The sequence below is a fragment of the Euprymna scolopes genome, chromosome 31 (assembly GCF_053919585.1).
Source record: "Euprymna scolopes isolate OS-2025 chromosome 31, ASM5391958v1, whole genome shotgun sequence".
In the NCBI taxonomy this organism is placed as follows: domain Eukaryota; kingdom Metazoa; phylum Mollusca; class Cephalopoda; order Sepiida; family Sepiolidae; genus Euprymna; species Euprymna scolopes.
Window position 1 is genome coordinate 80,003,234 of NC_136512.1, and position 8,045 is coordinate 80,011,278.

An 8,045-nucleotide genomic window follows, 5' to 3' on the forward strand; every position below is an offset into this window, starting at 1 on the left:
ATGGATTATGAGTATAATATATATATATATATATATATATATATATATATATATATATATATATATATATATATATATATATATATATATATATATATATATATATTGTATATATATATATATATATATATGTAAATATACATATAATATATATTTATATATAGATAGATAGATACGTATATATATTTATGTAAAAATATACAGATCCATAATATCAATAATATAAAGCTGAAGGTATGTGTGTGTCTGGTCACGAATGGGCGCCTATATGGTTGACTATTATGAAAAACTGATCATATATAATGATAGAAGATTATCGAGACACAGGAATTGGTGTGTTTAATCTGGTATAATGATGATTAATTGGGGTCTGCGTACGCGCCTGGTCCACAAAGTATGGAAATAAAAAATAATAAAAAAAAACGTTTACAAGTGTTTTTCATATAGATGCACATAATAATACTTTGATAAATATATCGTAACTTAAATAGGGATGGTATAGTAAAATTGTGGGGTCTGCATTCGCGCCTGTCCTCCACTAGGCTGTTTTTGAACCCAGTCAACGAGGGGTACTTTTGCTAATATATATATATATATATATATATATATATATATATATATATATATATATATATACATGAATATATATATGCATGCATATAATATATATAATATTTACATATATCTCTTCTTCTTCTTCTCTTCTCCCTATAAATAAAATGAACTCAATTTTACAGTGTGCTATAGGCCTATTACCCTTACACTTACTCGAAAACTGTACACTCCTATATGTTTTTCTGTGAGAGTTTACTGCCCAAATCGGTTACATTGAATGGAAGTTGCAACATTTTTTCTCTATTAGATCTCTCCTTTGCTTGCTCCCCAATTACACCGCATCGGATGCGTTCACAAGGAATAGTACGAGGAAACACCGGTTTGGAATCGTACAAGGTTATTTATGCCGGTTTTTTATTTTTTTAACTCTTCTTTCCCTGGTGTATGCTTTCTGTTTTCACCCTAAATAAAATAAAAATAAAAGAAATATAAAAAAGAAAATTGTGATTGTTTTTCTTTTTGTTTTTTGTAGTTAGTGTTGGGCGCAACCTGCGAGAGTAACCAGTTCTTACTTCCGGTTTTAACGACTTGAAATATACCAGTTATTACTTCCGGTTTTAACGACTTGAAATATAGCATTTACTTTTGCTTGCAACAAAATGTTTATTTTTACACAATGAATTACTTGTTTACTGTTTATGATTACAACGCAACAATATCGTGAATTCACTTGCAATTCACTTCAATATAAATTAAAACAAATGAATTAATTTAGAATTCGAGAGAAGAAAACAATTCCTTTAGAATTCGCTCACTGCGCGATTGATATTTGAGCTAATTCACTTTTTAGTTAATTCACGTGGTTTTCTTTTTTTGCGCTTTCGCCTGAATGATTCGAGTTAGAGACCGCTACCCAATCAAACTTTTTGGGGATTTTTCAAACATCCGGGCACAGTCGGACCGTTCGTATTGCATCCCGTTCATTTTTTTTTAATGGTGTTTTTTTTTTCAGGATTTTTCTTGATAGATTTAACATTGTTTGTTTTTGTAATATTTAAACATAGTTATTACTTCGTTTTGTTATTATTTTACCACCCCGTAACCACACACGCATCTAAAAAAACCGGTCAAACAATAAAATGAGATGAGAGGGATATAAATGTATCTTTGGTCTACTATTCTTTATTAATATATAACTATATATATATATATATATATATATATATATATATATATATATATATATATATATATATGAAGGAGATTAGAACAATAATCTAAAGAGGAGAGTGTATTTTGATGTAATAGTGAAATTACTAGTTTAATTAAAATACAGGAAAGAAAAAGTGCCCGTTGTAATTTAGATATATAATAAGCTCGACAGGTAAATATCCAAGAGCTAATTTTATATTTAGTAATGTGATTGATAATTTAAAAATCAAATCATAATTAAATTAAAAATCAGTTTCATAAGAAAGAACAACCACAAAATCAATTATTTGTACGCTCGTTTCGGAAAACAGTGTTTTTATTTTGGTAGACATCAAGGTACGGACAATAATTACTGCATCCAGTTTTTTTAATAAACAAGGTTTCCTCATCAGCAAATTGTGAAGGGTTTTTATTAAATTTAAAAGACACCATAAATAAACCTAGCATTAAAAGTAAGGCAGATGTATATTTTAATTTTTCGCCTTTGGAAATCAGGAACTATGGTGTAAGTACTCATATAGATAAACGGATTTTCATTTAATTATAATTTGATTTTTAAATTATCAATCACATTACTAAATATATATATATATATATATATATATATACATATATATATATATATATATATATATATATATATATATATTAGTGATGGGACGATTCCAATATTTTTTTCCAATTCCGATACAATTACGGGTGCCGTACTAAATTACCGATTACGATACAATTAACGATTCCGATTCTGATTCTTTATGAATCTCTAAATATTTAACTATTTATTATGTGTTATATTGTCCCGATTACTGTAAAAACCCATCTTAAATGTCCCCACATTACTTACTGGAAATTTAAATCTATAAATATTTAGTTTTTTTATCATTACTACAAGCAGAGGAATTTTTCTTAAACTAAAATCAAATAAAAAGATAATTTAAGGAATCGGGTTTTGCATTGAAAAATAAGTTCAAATTTTCCTGATTCTGATACCGACTTCGATACCCTAAAAAGCTCCGATTTTTCCGATTCCCGATCACGGTACCGATTACTTGTCAGAACACACGCATACACCATATATATATATATATATATATATATATATATATATATATATATATATATATATATAGGCGAATAGCACAACGGAAAATATAAGTTTTGCCAGTAATTATAAAAAAATATTTAAAAATGAATGAATATCTGAAAATATAACAGAGTTTGAGCATAAAATAGGTTAATATGCTGCTAAACAAAAGCACTAAACAGAACACAATTAAGAAGTATTTGAGGATGTAAACACTTTAAACATAAAACCTTATTATATTTTGAAATCACTGGATTAATCATAACATAGTCATATATCGGAAAACAAATAAATAAACCAACTTCAGAATACATATTATAAACGCTAAAACATCTGAGACAGAAACCGTTTGGTTCCCAAATTCTTGAACCTGACATAAAGTAATGCGTAAATCTAATATAGAAAACCAAATATGTTTTTCTGTTTGTCTGTCTGTCTCCATGTTTTCATCCTCCATCCCTCATTAAACGAGATAATTAGTAAACTTTTATGCTGACAACACTTCTATTTTTCCAACAGTTCACAGGCGGTAAGCGACGAAATTCTCTCAGATTCTCTCAGATTCTCTCTCCTCTGATTTTAATCACATGGTACAATGGGTAAAGACGTGGCAGGTACATTTTTTTGTGCTTTTTAAACTAAGTTGAATCCACTGTCAAATATTTTCCCCACTCTTTGTCTGTGCCTGAATCAAAACGTAGATTCCATGAACAAAGCTTCTTTCTTAGAACTGCACGCCTGTGGAACTCTGTTCCCTCTCCCTGCTTCCCACCTGACTAAACATTGATGTCTTCAAGTCCAACGTAAACACATTCCTAATGAACCGCCCCCTTCAGTAAACACTTCAATAAATCTCCACACTAACGTACTGCACTTACAATAACCCTTATCCCTGAGTGGCTTCCGGGCCTTCAGAATGGTGCCCACTGTGTAAAAAAAAAAAAAAAAAAAAAAAAAAAAAAGCTTCTATATTTCCATCATCAACGTGTTGCTCCTCGCCTGGAATAAATTTATATTACTGCTTCTCATTATAAGAAGGGTCGATGTATTGACAAGTTTCTTGTCTGAATTTTAGTTCAGATCTGAGATGGAACACGTACATCAAATCCGTTGCAATGACTTTTTTTAAAATTACATTTTCACCCCAAACAAGGCACATTGCCACTTTGGTGTAGGGGCTACTATCAGGGGCAACAACTACTGGGGTACTATGTAGGGATTTGGCCACTAATATGTCGGTTCACATTACACTTGAACTTCTGCACGTCAGTACTGTTGTGGAAGCAGGGGCCTGGAATGGAATTCCAAAGTCTAGCCGTTCTGGGGAAAAAACTATATGAGTAGAAAGATCTTTTACATCTAGGGATATCTACTGTGTGCGGGTGGGATTTAGCAGCCTGTCGGGTTTGTTGAAGGTGCTCACGTCGTGGGGACACAAGTGTATGAAGGTCGTTAGAGCATTCACCACTAAAACACTTGTAGAACAGGCAGAGGGATGCAACATTTCGTCGATGGGACAGAGGCTGAAGCTTAGATGCCAGTTGAGGGGCTATCAGATTTGCGACTCTCTTTTGAACCTTGTCAAGGAGCGAGAGACTAGTAGCAGATGCACCAGCCCGATGTGACAGCAATACTCCATACATGGGCGAATGGTGGCCTTATATAGGTACTGGATACTTTCGGGTGTTAGTAGTTGTCTAGCACGGTAGAGACAGTCCACCTTTCTTTCAGCGGCCCTGGCAATCCCTTCAATGTAATTGTTCCAACTCATGTTTCCTGTGAACGTTAGGTAAAGGAGTTTGAAAGATGTACTCTCAGATAATGAGTGGTTGGCCATTGCTATAGGTGGTAGAGAGGGTTTCTTGTAATTATTGAATGAAATTAGTTTAGTCTTGACGGCATTGAACGTGACTAACCATTTGTGTCCCCATTCCACTACAGATTGGAGGTCATCCTCTAGTGTTCTGGAAAAATGTGGAATCCTTCTAATGCTCCAGTAAATATCTCACTACTGATGCCAATTCTCTACTTGTATAAAAGTCAAGTTTGTCCAAGAGTGAGTATTTTTGCCCCATCTGGACAGGAGTAGTTAGTAGCCGCTTATCCTGTTTTGACAGAATTCAAAATAGACAGCATAGTCCAGTAGAGGATGTCCTTTTATTTTCGCTTCAACCTCTTTCTCACATAAGAGACGGTTGCGTCTGTCTCTGCTTTATCGTTATTTTCATGGCAATTGCTCCTCTGGCATCCAAGCTATGGTACCCCACTGGCCTGACTCCACAAAAAATACCTGTCCAGCTAAAATTACTATAAATAATTTTCCCCACTAGTTATCTGTCCCTAAACCAGATCCGGTGAACAAAGCGTCTTTCTTAGAACTGCACACCAGTTGAAATTTTTTCTGTTTTTCTCATTTCAACTGACAAAAAGTTAGTCGTCTTAAAGTCCAACGTAAACAAATTCTTGAAGAACTATCGCCTTTAGTATCACAATTTACAAATTTTCCACTATAAATTTGTGCATTTTCCCATTCCCTGTTGTACTCTCAATAAATCTTATACTCGAGTGAGCTGTGGGCATTGAAAATGGCGACTTCTTTTACACACACATAAAAAAATATTTTTAAGTGGCAGAGCAGTGCTACGGGCCTCACATGATGGTATTTTTTATGGACCGTTCTTTTATGAGCGTTTAGCCAATTAAAAAAGTTTTTAAGGGATAAAAAATCAAATACTTTTTGTACATTCATATTAGTTTCTTTTTAAGCAGTTCAGTTTGTGTGTAAGGTTGGTGCAGTGTTAACGTCACCACCCTGGAAGTCTACCGTTTTCTTTCCGGTTTCAATTCTAGCTGATGGCACACAAATACCATTTTTTTTTACTTTGGGAATAACGAACCTTCAAACCTATACAGAATCCTGATAAATTTTATTGTAATATTAAAAAGTATTGCCCGACCGGGCAAAGCCAGCTGCCCCACCATTAGTATGTTATATGCCTGAAACAAAACAGCTAACTATTATATTTCTAAAAATATTATCAGCAATTCGATCCGGTTTAATAAATTTCTTTTACCAAATAGTTTATGATTAAACAACGAATGGCATCGCATCAAAATTTGAATTAAGGATTCAATTATATAGAAAAGAAAGGAGATGCTCCAATTTGCGATTTTTTCTGAAGATTTCCTAACACAATGTTTACTCATGTGTAATCCTAAACGGTGATTAATTGTTAAGTTTCCTCGCATAAATACCGAGTTGTCCAAAACTTCTGTTCAATATTAATCTTACTAAAAATATATTTCCAACATCCGTACCTTATCGCTGACACAATATCCACGTGATAAATTCCCTTACAGCGGACCGTGATTTAATTTTACACAAAAGCCCGGCTATAAATTAAACGTAACTTGAAGGCGGATACTTACATTTTACGGCATGCCGCAATTCACTTTTCCATTTTACGACAGGTTATTTTTTTGTTGTGCAACCCATAAAACTAAATTGAATGCGATTTATTCAGATACGTAAACCTGTCGTCATAAATGTTTGTACTCTGGAACAAAACGCTTTAGTTTTTTTTATATGAAATACATTAAATAAGTAATATTGATAATAGTATATATTGAGGTTGTGGCGGCGTTATAGCTAGACAACCACTAGGCAAGAGAGGCAAGGCCTCTATAAAGACTAAGGGATTTGATTTGTAGAGTACTGCAACGACTAGTACTCTATAAAATAAAAATACCAACATGAATTTTTCTAAAGGAGTTAGGTTGAAACCGGAAAGTGCCACGTAAACATGATTAAAACTGAGAGAAAATGTCGATAAAATCCAAAGAAATAACGTAATTGGAAGATGGACCAAAATAATCCAAAATCCATGGAATAATTCACAAATGTGTACAAGGAAAACGGGAAATATTCCAATAATATTAATAAAAGAAAAATAAGATGTGATTTTCACACCGCCAGACATAATGTAAATAAGACATAATGTAAATAAGAAAGATCAGGGAAGAAGAAGAAGAGAGAGAAAAAATAGTGATATGATTAAATATACAATGAAAAGCAATTGTCAAAATGGCCCAGACAAAAAGATGTTAAAAGGAACGATAAATATAGGGCAAATACAGGTCAACTGAAATGTACAGGTTATTACTTAAGAAAATCTCAGCAAGAGCTATTAAATTATTAATATTATTATTATTAGATAAAGTAATTAAAAATAAAATATTTAAAAAATAAACGTTTTTTTAAGGGGAGAGGATTGCTGGTATCCACAAATGTAGGATAAAGAAGTAAGTATGTAAGTATATGCATATAGTAAAATATAAGTAAATATACATATAGATGTGTGGGTAGATTGATATATAAAATAGATATGAATATTTAAAAAACTAAAACGGAAATTGCAGATAAAAAACGGCCAAGCAAAGAAGAAATAGAGGATTAAAATAAATGATTATGAAGTAATAAATTATTAAGGAAGTATGTAGAAAAACGATAAAGTTAAAGAAAAATTATATAACTATCTGAAAGGTTAAAGTAATAACTATGTAATTTAAAAATTACCATAATTAAAGTTGGACTTATGTTTACAGAAGGGGATCAGGTCGTTTTTAAAATGTATTATATTGTTACTTTGAGGGAAATAATTATAGTTATAGTTTCGGTTGTGCAGACGCGTCATGACATAGAGCCTGGAATATAAGCCTTAACTAAATGTATTATATATATATATATATATATATATATATATATATATATATATATATATATATATATAAGTATATATATATATATATATATATATATGTTATATACAAAGCGATTAAATGACCGAAAATTATAGTATAACATTCATAATGATGACCATCCTGTTATTTAATTTTTTAATTCAGTTTACATTTATAATTCTTTACAGTATCCGTTTAGTAGCATAGTCATCCACTTAATTATGATGAAAATCAAAATGGCGTAATGGAAACATATTAAAGGTGTTTGCAAAATCTCTTCCAATTTTCGAATTTTAATCATCTCAGATCACAATTTATTTCAGTTGATGCATTGTCGCTATTTCTGCTGATAAGTAAAAAGTGTATTTAATACACTGATTGATATAATAATTTATTGATTGGTTTTGCGCTGCCAAACAGATACTCTCAGGAATTGTAAATCTCAATTTGATTT